General features: G+C 43.8%; 1 protein-coding gene across 11 annotated transcripts in view; it reads left to right on the top strand.

Moving 5' to 3' along the window:
• LRRC8D (leucine rich repeat containing 8 VRAC subunit D) overlaps positions 1–13,188 on the top strand; it is a 56,150-nt gene that overhangs the window by 18,789 nt on the left and 24,173 nt on the right. For 5 of the 11 annotated variants that reach the window (XM_068952557.1, XM_068952560.1, XM_068952553.1 and 2 more), the window contains one exon: positions 5,289–5,476. The exons of the other annotated variants lie outside the window; for them this stretch is intronic. The gene's annotated coding sequence lies outside the window, so the exon portion shown is untranslated. The remainder of the gene's footprint in view (positions 1–5,288; positions 5,477–13,188) is intronic. 11 annotated transcript variants of the gene reach the window in all.

Genomic DNA, 13,188 nt, shown 5'->3' with positions numbered 1-13,188 from the left:
CTTTGCCAAGGGGTTGAGGAAAGCTGGTAGCTACTAGTTAAATAGCTGCGTAGCAGGATGAAGAGGGATTAATGAAGCATTGCTAGAAAATGTATGGCTCTGGGCAGGCCTCATGTGCTCCGCAGACAAGCTGACCTGAATTCTGCAGCCAGGCCTTCCTGGTTTCCGCAGCCGTGAGATGTGGCAGGCGGGATAACCTGCAGCAGGTTTGGGCTGGGGGCGGGAGGGAGAAGAAAGAAAGGAAGGAGGAGAAGCAAAGGTATTTATATTGAAATGGAAACACAAGCAGTGCAATTCTTGTGACTGTACCGAATTTCTCCTCAAAGCTGTGTTTTTGTTGTTGTTCTAGCCCATAGTTCTCTATTTTTATTATTGAGAACTTCCTGTGGAGTCGGGATGAGTCTGCATCGTAAGGACTTTCATTAGGGAGAGCAGAGAGGTTGTTTACTCCCAAATGGGAAAACATATGGATGGTTTTACCAGTGAGAGGTTTTTAAAGATGGTTCGGAGCTGAGACAGGTTGTAGCAGATAAATACTAATACGTATCTTATCAGCAGTGAAACAGTTAACTGAACTGAGACTTGATCGTCGCTTGGGGAAATGGGTTAGTGTCCCCTTGGTATAAATGGAATAGCTTGCATGTATATTTTCAGGCTGTCTGTTCATTTGGGAAGATTATATATATTCACAAACATGACATGAAAATCCAAATAAAAAAATTAAATCTGTCAAAGCTGACGGTTCTGACCTGTATGCAGAATTGTACTCCTGTAACTGCTGGTGGCAGGGCTGTGACTTTGCAGTTCAGTTTCTGCTAGCACAGACCTGGTGTGATGGCACTAACTTCTTGCTCCCTTCCTCTGTAGAAGTAAGCTGCACTGGTGCATGCTCTCCTGCTTTTCCGTCACCCTCCCGCGTGCATGCTTTCGGTACCCTACCTCGCCGCTTCCTGCCGTGGTGCTCCTAAGGCTCCCGGAGGAATTTTTCCACTAGTGCTGTTTAAACCAAGTCCTGTGAAAGGAACAGTTTATGCTGGCAGAAAAATCTCTCTGCCAGTAGAAAGGCTTCTGCAGTAAGGTTTTTGCTGGCATAATTGGGGGGGGAGGGGGTGGGGAAGGAGACTGATACAGCTAGATCAGCAAAATTTTTGGTGTGGCTAGGGGCTTTACTGTGCAAGTATTGTGGTCTGGTTGCTCTGATGGAGTGTATGTATATATAATATAAGTATATTTGGAAAGCTCTTTTGTAAGAGCATGAGCTTTAAGCACTTTTGAATTTTTTAGGAGGAATTTCTGCAGCTACAGAATTGTGGAGTGCCAGGGGAAACAGTGATATCCTCAGACATAGTTGGTTTATTTTAAATCACGTTTCACTGATGTGCTTTCAAAAAAAACCAACTTGTCTGCATAAGCTATTTATTTACTATATGCGCATAGTAAGCGGCAATGCCTACCTCCTACTGGAAGTAGAAATAAAGGGGACACAGGGAAGGTATGAATTTACTTGGTTATTTTCTGTTTTTGTTTCTTGCGTCCTGCTTACCAGCGTTTCAGCACATAGTTGAAATCCCTTTGCAGTGTAAGAGATAATATTAGTTCTCCAGAGGTAGGTAAATCTAACAGATTTACTCATTAATATATCAGATCTATCCATGAATAAACTATAAAAATATATTGGTATCAAACTTTAAGTTAACAGGTATCGTGAGTCAGCCTGCTCTTACCTGTTTACGGAATGCCAGATGTAATCTGCATTGATGGTCCATTGCGTTTCATATGTATGAGCCATGGGAACTTGTGGCAGAAAAGGACAGTGAAAACAAGATAAAAAATAGCTTGCTTATGAAAATAAAATCAGTTTGCTGCAACCAATATTTTTGACAACGGCTGCCAAAGGGAAGAAAGAAGATGGATATATTGAAAGAGCTTTGTATTTATAAGTGTCCTCCAGTCTCTGGGGGAAGGTATACTCAACTCCAAATGTATTGCATGTGATAGGCTTTTTAGAATGTTAATCTATACATAGGCTTTTAGCTTAATATTAAAACAGGCTGCTGCTGTAGAAAATGCCTGTTGATTTTCAGAGCTGGATTGGCTTCACTGCAGATCTGCATGCTCATGTAATGAGACAGTTATATTGATATTATTGCCAAGGCTGCCTCAAAGCAGAGGTAAATTTTTACTTAGGTGTAGATAGAGTTCTCATTTTGACTACTATTTTGCAGTAAAAAGGACTTCTACGTACTCACTTCAAGGTTACAATTTTCATGTGAGATCATTCTTTCTTTTTTCCTTTCTTCCTGGTGGAGTTCTATTCCTGATGCGGAATTTTTCAATGTTGACTTTAGATACAGAAGTGGGAAAGTAGCCTTATTTTGATTATTTTTCACTGTTTTTGCTTCTGTACTTCTTTGGGTAGGTGAGACTTGTCCATCACTGAGTAACAAAAGCCAGTCTCCACAACAAAACTTTTGTGAGTTGAGCTTTTTCCAGCCAGCTAGTTCTTCTGTAAGTCTGGATCTGTCCCAACAGTTGGGTGGTGATATCGACTGCAACACCTGGGTGAGGAAAGGCGCAGGGTATGCAGATGCTTGTCAGCAAACTTGCTATAGCATGCAAAAATATGACCAAGGTCAGAATGTAGCAGTTCTCCATTTAAATTTATACCAGAAAAATGTTATGTTGCATATTTTCATGTGTTTGGATGTATTTCCTACCTGATAGATACCAAATGCAGCAGGCTGGGGGGTAATCTTAGCTGTGTGTTTTGACACGATATGACATTTTGAAATATTTACCTGCTCTCTGTTCTCCACCGGAACCTCTGGAGGTGTATTTTGGATAGATGGGGAGAGGTTCTCAACACGTAGTTGCTCCCTCAAGCTTCATCCCTTGTATTAGGTAGGCGACACTTTTTTTAAGTAAGGCCACACCATCGCAGTATGTTCACCTGGAGGTTAGTTGTGAACACTGACAAGCAAAAACAGCTTAGTGAGGCTCAGCATCGGAGTGAGGTAAGCCCATCCTTGTCCACACCTACCCACCTCTGTGCCCCATTTAGTCTAACTGGGAAGTGAAACATTTCTAGGAACTGAGAAGCAGGGAAAGGATTTGGGGGAGAAGGTGGGTGGTGGAGGTGGCCTTTCCAAGAAGACTTTTCCTTCCTTGGGTAGATGTGCCCAACACGTTGCCAGGTAATGCTGTATTTGCACCTCTTGGTGGTGAAAAGCACATGCTCTAAGTAGTTGGTGACATTATTGTCTGGCTCCTCAGACAATAAAGATGGAGAAAGTTTTGCAAGGGGCAAACAAAGAGCTCTTTGTTGCCCAATTATTTTAATGCTGCTGCGTTATAGTATATATAATGCTGTAATATTGTGTTACTTTGTGTGCTGCTTTTTATTGACCTCTTTTAGAGAATTTTTATGTTTAAATAAATAACACGTTTCTCTAGATTTGTTTCAAGTGCTAGAATTTGTTTGCAGTTCTACCATTCTACTGCTCCTGGTGATTGAATATGTAAAACCTGGCCTTTACTGCTGAGCAGTCAGCTCTCAAACTTTCCACTTACTTGACTTTTCATTTCATGAAGTAGCTCTTGCTCACTGTATTATTGGATGCTGTAGAAAAGTTTTCTAGGCATAATTAGAATTCATTTGATCAACAAGTCTTTTTCCTATTCCCATAACTCTTATCTTCTGCAGGCAGAAAATAAAGGCAAAAAAAAAATGTCCTGCTCAAAAACAGAATCTGCCACCTGCTGAAGTAAAAATGCTTTTCAAAACAGGCTGCAAAGCCATTTTTATGAGCAGTTGAAATTTCGTGAGGTCTTATGACCGTTAAGGGTAATGATGTTTAAACTAAAAAAACAAAATTAACGTCCATGAAAAGTAATTTTGTAAATACAAAAATCCCAGAAACCCCCTGGATCTGTTGTTTTGAAGTCTTGCAGTAGTTAAAGCAAAATACTGCCCTTATTTATTTGAATCATGTCTATGGAGGAAACATGATGTTTTAGAACTTCAGAGACAAAGGTCAATATAGAACATCAGCTTGCGGTCTGCGCCAGGGCTGTGTGCCCTACAGCCTGGGCCACGGCCAGCCTGCAGCGCTTTTCCTCACTTGCCGAGCCGCACTGCATTGTGGCTTGTGCCTCCCACGCTGCAGCCCTCTGGGGTGAGCCCGCAATGGTGGCTGGGCTGCTGGAGGCCCAGGGCAGGGAAGGGCCGTTCCCGCGGCCCGGCGGAGGTGGTGGCGATAGGAGCGATGGGGAGGGAGATCGGTAGTTTGGGACTGTGGTTAGGCATGAGAAGCAGCTTCGTAAAATAATCGGGATGCCAAGAAGTCTGTCGTCTTGTTAAGCATCATCTGTGATTTACAGTATGTTTGTCTCTCTTTAATTCTTCATCTGATTTAAGGTATACAAGCGTGGCTTTTAGCACTCTTTTTGTCTATGTTTTCTCTCCCTACAGCTCTTGTAAATATTTCATTTGGTTGGTTGGTTTTGTACCCCTGCCCTATCTCAACTAGAGCTCAGACTGAAGGAAAAAACTGAGGAAAATTGGTTTCTTTCAGTAAAACTGTGTGTATGGATTATGGAGGATGAGAATTGGAGCTCTCATCCATAAACATTTACCAAAGCTCATTTCAACTGCCCTTTCTAGCTTTGTTGTAATTACCAGAGCTCTGGCCACGTAAAAAGCCCCAAACTTGCTTTGCTTTAAAATTTAGGGTTTTTTTTATGTACTGTCCTAACTCGGGGAAGAATTACTTTTGTTTACCTGGTGCACTGGATAGCACTTACGTCTATCGCTGCGTGAACTTGGGGTGATTTTTTGCACCATCCTTGAGTTGTCTTTGCCTGTGTGGGTTGCTCACATAGCAGTGTGAATGGGAAGAGAGAAACACTCAAAACAGAAACATATGGTGAGACAAGGCCTGTCATGTATTATGTGTATATTCTGCGCCTTGCATGCTGACCTACTTGAGGCCTCTAGCTCCTTCTGCGGTATACACGTTTAACGATGACGAACCTCAATATCCGGCAGAGGGATTCAGCGTGCAGGTGCAACACCTGAAACAACCTTCCCTGAAGTTAGGCAGTTTCGAGGCTCCTGTTCTTTGGGAGCGGCTGGACAGGGTGCTGCTGCTCCGCGCGTGCTAACGTCATAGTCGGCGCCATCCTCTAGTATTTGTCAGCAAAGCAATATGCTAGAGCTGTCTTGCTTGACCTATTTTTTCTGTATTTTTGTCCTGCAGAAATTCTGTGAGTATATGTTTACTTTTCAGAAAGAGCTGGTGTACCAGGAAAAGCTCCAGTCACTGATAACATCTGAAAACAACCAAAAAAAAGAGAGAGGAACCAAAAAAATCCCCAAACAGTCCCCCCACAACTGCAGCCAGAGCTGTAACGCGTCCGGGGAGAGGAAGCTGTGTGCGGCCAAGGGCACTCGCCGAGCGTGTTCGCGGCGAGACAGGTATGAAAACCTGACAGTGAGCTTTGATTTTTGAACGAGGATGAGTGCAGTTGTGTTCTCCAGCTGAACACTCTGAATAGTCATGTTATGCATTATTACTTAAAATATTTAAATGGCTGAGTTTTACAGCTTGTCACGAAAGGCCTTGGGGCTTATTCTCGGCTTTCTGGATAGTCCAATCGGAGATGCTGGAGCTAGGCAGGCTGCAGGGTCATGTCATTTTACAAAGAGATTCTCTCAAAAATATCTTGATGACCCTCTGGAGTTGGAGGCGTCCCTGAGATAAGTGAATCTGACTGATCCGCGGCCAGGGATGTGAGTGTTTCTTGCTTAGCGCCACTCCGAGCGTGGATTGATGTGCGCAGGGTTAAAGGACGGTGTGTGAATCAGCACTGGCTGAGAATGTTTTCTGAGGTTTGAATGGTTTTAATAACAGTGTTACTGATGTTTCTTGGTGTGTTTTTGGAGTGTCATCTGCCATGTTAAAAGTCTGTGTAGGGAGCGGACTTGTTTTCCTCGTTCTGTACAACGGCGAGGCACGTTTTCAACCCGCGGACGAGCCTCCGCTGCTCTGGTCAGCAGCGTTGGCCCCCTTCCTCGGGCTTCTGCTCTTTTCTGGCCTCCGTTCCCCAAGCGTGCTGGTGGCAGAAAGCTGGCTTGCTAGAGCAGTGTCGAGTCCCCTGTGCGTGGTTTGCACTCAGCCTGTTTCGATACTGACAAACGTAATTTTGGGTTGTTTTGTTTCTAATTGTGCCTTGATCCCAAGTTGTGCTGCAAGGGCACCTTCCCTGCAGTTGAGTAACATGATGATTAACAAATGGTTATTAATCGTGTTGGGGGGAGGTGTTGTATTTAGTCTGTTATTGTTATGCTGAGTCAGTTGTATGGGTTTATTTTCAGGTTTTCTCATTATTGCCCAATAATTGAGACTTACTTGAGTTCCAGATTAATTGACTTGTTCAGTTTGTATTTTATGTGAGCTATGCTGCAGGGGTACCAGGGTAGGGTGGGCCTGGGAAAAACGAGCGGTTGGGAAGAGTCGGCGGGAAGGCCAAGGCCGGTAAGACTTGAGCGTGCAGGCTGCAGTTTCTAGTATGCAGCACGACTTGAATTACAACGCCAGATCCCAGGGTTGGCTTTCCAACTCGCTTAAACTTATTCTCACAGCTCGGTGTAACACTTTACTCATGGCAGTTCAGGTGTCTTCCTGTGATGGGTTGTAACTTTTTATTACTTTAATTCCTTTTAGTTGGATCGATTTAGCTGCTTTTTTTTTTTTTTTAATGGAAGCTTAGGAGATGGATGAGCACCAGAAATTTTTAGCACTGTCATCATTTTTATTTTTTAAATAAAAGCTTTTCTGAAAATAACAGTGTGCATGTGCACCAGAGTGTAAATCAAACTCTTCAAACAGGTCTGCTACCTCTCCCTTCCCCCCCTCCCACATATATATATGTGTGTGTGTATATAAAATTTTTTTTTTTTTTAATAGCTTTACTGGAGTAAAGTTGAAAGCCTGGTTGTTTTAATTGAAGTTATTGCAAAACTCCTGTGGCTGTAAAATGGACAAGAATCCTGTGAATTTCTTGTTACTTCTGCCTGGTTAAAATTAAAGGCAGCAGCTCAGGCTTCTGATAGAAATATTCCCAGGAAACCTGGGAACATAGGCAAGACGAGGGGAGGGGTGACCCAGCAGAGACTCTTCTTTCCTTTGCTCCTATTTCACTGCAGCCCCTGGGCTGAACAGAGTGAAAGGGAAACGTGGGGCCCGTTCTCCTGGCGAAAGGATGGGGGAACGTCGCTGCTTTCCTGAGAGGAGCCGTGAGGCTGTGCAGAGGGGAGGAACAGTAGGAAGCTTTTCCTTTCCGGGGGAGCTTCGCATCTGACACGGATAAGTGGCGGTCGGCTGCGAAGCCTCGGGGCTGGCGAAGGGCAGCACCTTCCCGGGAGGCGCTGGACTTCAGCCCGGGTGTTCCCGCAGAGCAGGTCGGCCGCCCTTTCCGGGTGCGCCGCCCTGGTGCGCTTGCTGAGCCTGGAGGCCCTTGTCTTGTCACCGCTGACAAAATATTGCGTGCGTGGGAGATATGCAAATGTCTCGTAACGTTCTGATGTAATTTTAGCACAGGAAAAGAGCAAGCTCTGTACATAGATATTGCAGATTGTGCTCCAGTCTTACAGCTTAGTTTATTTAATGGTGTTAATTCTGAAAAGAGGTTTGTGTGGATGTGGGGTGCAGGGTTGCGTCCTTAATTTTGTAAACTTAAAAGGCAGCTCCTCTGCAGGCATGCTTGCCTTTACAGACTGTAGGAACTGTCTGCATGGGTTTAAAAGCATTGGATCGTTTAGTGGCATATTTATTGAGGATTTGTGGTGATATGGCCAAACCTTTTTCTCATTGCTTGCAGCCCGTACTGTCACTAGAAGAATACACGTCTTGCTATGGATGGCTGAGGTGGCCTTTATCTTCTCTTCTCTCTCTTAACGTACAAATTATAAATTTCATTTTGCCTTGTGATTTATTGTGATTTTTCGTTTCAGGCTCAATGAAAAGGTGATCTTTCGTGGGAGAGAGGAATGAAGCTTCTGAAATCCTTTCTTGTATGCCGAGTTAAATATTGCACTCGGGGGGAGATGCTCCAGTGGAAGTACAGTCTTCTCATACAATTTAGACTTCAGTTTAAAAAAAAAAAAAAAAGTGGATGAGTCATTGCAGGAGCTTTGATAGCTGGAAGGAGTGATAAATAATTAATTTTAAAACAAGAAGTCCTCTCCTTCATGTCCTAGCTTTCAACCACTCAAAACATTATCAGATTCTCACATTTAGTTTAGCATTTGAGTGCCAGGGATAGGTTTGTTTTGATGTCTTTTCCTGAACTGCAAATGTTACTTTCTCTTTGCTTTTGTTTGCATGTTATTTATAAAGATATAACTGTCAGATTTGGTTAGAGTGTCTTGGCATTTGAAAGAGCCAAATAATCCCTTTGTTTTGGTGTGAGGATGAGGGTTAATTATACTTGCTTCATGACTTTTGGGTTGCACTGGTGTACTAGGTGCTTCATGGATAAAGGTACTGACTTTTTTTGGTGTCTGTGTGCACTTGCATACAGCTTCATTTGCTTTTCCTCAATAAGTGTTTCTTAAGCAAGGCCTCATATTTCAGCAAGCTTGTGTTTAAGCTGGGTATCTAATGGGAAGCCCTGGGACCATGATGTTTTTTTGCCTATGCTGGGCTAGTTGTGAAATTGGAGAATCCTGCAGACTGCAATGTGACCCTGCCCTGAAGGGATGACTCAAAACTGAACCTTTGAATCCACTTCAATTAGCATAACTAATGTCTATTTGAGGAGTTTTTCAGCAGTGGTAGGCCAAAGACAAGGAGTCGATCAAAACCAATTCATGAAAAGCATAGAAGCTTCAGCCTGCTTTTGAGGCAAATCAATCCCCTCTGAGTGCTCCTGTCTGGGGTAGGTTTTTGATATGAAGTATGTATCGTGGCTCTGATCTTGGAAGAGATAATAAGCTGGATTTTGTCTTTTTATTAATTAAAACCCTGCTATGTGGAGTCCTGGGCATGTTCAATATTGAATCTTGAATGTATTTATTGCATAGTGTGTGTAGTTCAAGGCATTTGCTGACAGTGTAAAAAATAACACTCTCTAACCTTTCATTTTTACTTAAAAGAGTAAAAGGTGAATGAAAATCTGTAGTAACTTTAATTTGGGGTGTCTCTATAGTTTATAATTTAAACGTGAAATGCTTCACATCTTCAGTTTAACCGTCCTCTCAGTCATTAAATCATGAATTACGGCTAGGCTCTGGTCTTCTCTTCCGGCTTCCCTGATGAGGAGCTGGCTGTCAGATATTTGGCATGGAGATGTAGCTGCAACCTTCTGGTGTTAGTATTTATGGAGCTGCGTCTTGTCAGGTACACAGGGGTGCAGCTGCTAAACCTTGCACTCTCCAAGGCCTGAGCCTGTGAAGGGCTATCTAAATCGTCCAGCTTGCAGATAGAGATACACTTTGGCCTGCTTTAACCATGAACTTTAATTTACCTTAGTCAGAAGTTAAGATTTAGCTGCAGTGCAGTACGAGTTCTTTATAACTTTTGTTTTTTGTGCATGGTGCAGAGTTACCATGATTAGAGTTTTTGGAGCAGAAGAGCTTGCAGGACTGCTGTGCAAGCACAGCACTGGAGTTGAGCTCCAGTTTGTTTTGTAAAAGGAACTGCTTAGCCTTGGTAATAAAATAAACATTTCTCTTGGCACAGAGTATGAAAGAGGAAAGGTTTTGTGTGGTGGTTTTTTTTTTTTTTTTGAATTTGGGTTAAATGGGTTGAGAGTGGGGAATGTGGGGATGATGAAGAAATTTTACCTGTGGGAAAGGATACTCGGTTTTGTTTGTGAAGCTAGACCTCCTTGAATGCTTGTTTTGCTCTGTTAGAGCCTCCCTGGGTAAATGTCACGTGCAGGGTGGAGTGGATGTTCACCTGACCGGTGACAGAGAGAGGAGGACGGGAAAGCAGTTCACTCCTCAGGGGCACTCGCAAGAAGTGGATGGTTTCATGGCTCCAAGTAGGCAAAACTTGCTCTGGTGACAGTGCGGGCAGGGAAATTTGACTGGAGGTGGAAGGGGAGAAGGGGAGGACAGTTGTGTGACTGAGGAGATGCTTGGGTGATCAAAGGACGAAGCAGAGTCTGGAACTTCTGGTCTGATGCTTTTTGAGCGTATGAAGTGAGCCGAAGGAAGCCAGTCAGTGGGTGCTGGGCCATAACTGATTTGCTCCAGTTTGCCAAGTAGGTGTGGACAGGAGGAGAGCAAGGTGACCTAAGAGACAAAAAATTGTGCGGCTGCCCTGGTCAAGAGGAGATGTCAGCAGGCACCTGGGGCTGCTCTAGGTGCTGGTGTGCCCGGCAGTGCAGCCGTATTCAGTTCACACCTGCAGAGCTGCTTTGTTCGGACTCCTGCGGTGGGAGCCTCCAAATGCTGAGTGGCTGCTATTGCGTTCATTTTCCCTGTGGGATCACCGTACAGCTCCAGGGAGGCTGAGAAGGGGTCAGAGATGGCCTCCATTTCCTCCAGACCTTAATTTTTTTCTGCTCACAGACTTGCCTGCAGAGAGATGCTTGTGGGTTGAGCAGTAGAGCTACAAGAGGATTCTGCAGCAAGGTGGGTGGATCTGGCTCCCCCCTGAGAAGCACCAGGGCAGCTTGCCTACTGCGCTTGGTCAAGAGCATGTAAAGCAAGAGTTGACAAAAACAAAATGTGTGGCTAGGCAATGCTTTTGCATTAAACCTTGTAACTTGTGCAATAGTGCATCTCCTTCTAAGTACTCCACTTCTGACTGGGTGGTAAGTGTGGTTTCTTTCTCTTTTTATTTTATTTTATTGAATTGGAAGTGGTCCAACACAGGTTTTCAGGCCTGGGCACAAGAACACTACTTGTCATGCGGTGTCACATCAGCCAGGAAACCTCCAGACAATAAGCCTGCCTAGTTTTTTGAACACTTGCCTTTCTGCTGTTCTAGTTGCAATTCTTCCAGTCGCAATGGTGAGAAATCTCTTCTGATGATCATTGGAACTGACTGCTCTTGTGTGTTTTGGTTATGAGGGTAGTAACAAAGCCTGTGAAACGTTACTTCATCCATGAAAAATAATGCTCCAAAATATTCCTTTGCCATTTCTAATAGATTCATTTTTCACCTGTACGTTTGCATGAATAGCAGTTTGTTTCTAATTCGTCAATACAGTGCCCTCTGAAAATAATTGGTTATTAGGATTGGGTTGGTTCCTGTAGCGCCCTTGGTGCTGCAGCTTTCCCTGGCTAGCTGTGGCTTTGCTCGTGTGCACAGCAGAGTTGTTTATGTGTCTGGAATACACTAGCGGCAAGGAGAAGGGGACGTCTCTAGTGTGATCCAGGGAGATGTTCTGTGGGGGAGGCCGCAGCCCCTTTCACAACAGGAACAAATGTTGGACGCTCATTCACAACTGATCGGTGCTTCAAGAAGGTTGCTGTTTATGAGAAAATTCAAGACTAGTGTATTATGCGCTTTCCAGACACCTTAAAAAACATGTAGTTTTGATCCTCTTTAGAAAAACATTCCTCTCCTGTTGTTGTTTTGAACTTTGTCGAGCATCAGTGGTGCCTGGTAGGAACATCCATGCAGACTGCTCCTGCCCAGCTCCAGCAGCTTCTCTGGGCTGCTCGTGTTGTAGAAACAAGCAGATGCCTGCTACTTTCAGTTCCTCCACGAGGACCCGGTGGTCGTGTCGTTGAGGCTGCTGCTGGAACACCGGTGGTGGTGTTAATTTTGTTTTAAAGGCAGATGTGGGGATTTACAGGCTCCACAGAGTAAGAAAACAGTTATTGTGCCAGCAAGCCATGAACGTGAGAAAATGGCTCATCTCTGATTGCCAGGTGTAAAAGCTGGAAGGAGAGGACAAAGACAGATGAAACAGCTAGGTGAGTATAGCCAGAGAGGAATGAAGAAGAAAGCAGCCAAAAACCTCCTCCTCTCCCTTCAGAGCTTTTTTTTTTTTGTCAGTGATAAACAATTCTGGCAACGCTGCTTTGGATCTGCAGCAGAGACAGTTACTATGATCTGAAAAAACATCCCCAGAAAAGAAATAAGGGATTTGCCTGAGGGTGGGCAGCATACAACGCTGTGGCCTCTCTTCTGTATCTAAACCTGGAGTTCCTGTTCTGCTTTTTGTTGTATTTCAGGTGGTGCTTAAAATCTCACCACGAGGGGCTTAAGTCCTAAGCGATGTTTTGGATTATGCTGTGTGGTTACATTACAGCACGTCAGCCATGCAGGGTGGCAGGCTGGTCCATAGGCAGGGCAAGAGAGGAGCCGGGGGACGCAGCTCAAGGAGGAGGAGAGGATGAAGAGGAGTCTTGGAAACCTGTGTGAGGATAAGAAGCTTTTAAAACTAAGACCAGGTGCCTGTTGGAAATGCTTTCCTAAAACAGGCCTGGCAAATACACAGTCATGAAGTCATTTACTAGAATTTGAGCTTTTATGATTGTGTCGTTTCTCACATTCTTCTGGTCTGGGGTTGAATCGGCATCCTGCTGCGTAGAGTTGCTTGGATTTGTCGTCCCAACAAGCAGTCAGACAGTTACCCCTGAGGAAGTGCTGCATGTGCTTCTGGAGCTAAGGGCTGGTCCTCACATGCAACTGTGAAATGATTCAAAGCAGCCGAAGGTGTGAATTTGAAGTGGCTTGCTTAAACTGCCTTACATCGCTGAGAGAGAATAATTAAGAGGCGCTCTGATTCTGAGTAAGAGTGACTGAAGAGGGATGTAAAGCAGTTAATCAATTTGCTTTTTAATTTTTATACTTCTAGTCTTTTTGGAAATAATCCAAATTGCCTTGTGTAGACAAAGCTTCAAAGTGGATTATGCTAATTAGGGAGGCTGCGCTTAAGAAATTGGGAAGGCTTATGTGGACACAAGATGTATTACTAGTCAGGAATAGCACTTGTATTTTAAAGTCACTCTGCTTTCATCTGAGTTTAATTTTTGAGCACAGATTCCTTCAGACTCGGCTAACCTTAAGCTGAAATTATGAGAGGAATGTGAACTGACTTCAGTCTTTGCAATGGACTTTTGAAACATTGTTATGGCATCTTAAACCTGTCATTCATTAACTGTGTCATCACTGATGGTTTTAGTAGAAACTTATTAGTTAACATATTTAATCCATGGTAGTG

This window comes from Struthio camelus, chromosome 8 (assembly GCF_040807025.1).
Source record: "Struthio camelus isolate bStrCam1 chromosome 8, bStrCam1.hap1, whole genome shotgun sequence".
NCBI lineage: Eukaryota > Metazoa > Chordata > Aves > Struthioniformes > Struthionidae > Struthio > Struthio camelus.
Note: the sequence above shows the minus strand (reverse complement) of the source record. Positions and strands in the feature narration are given on the sequence as shown.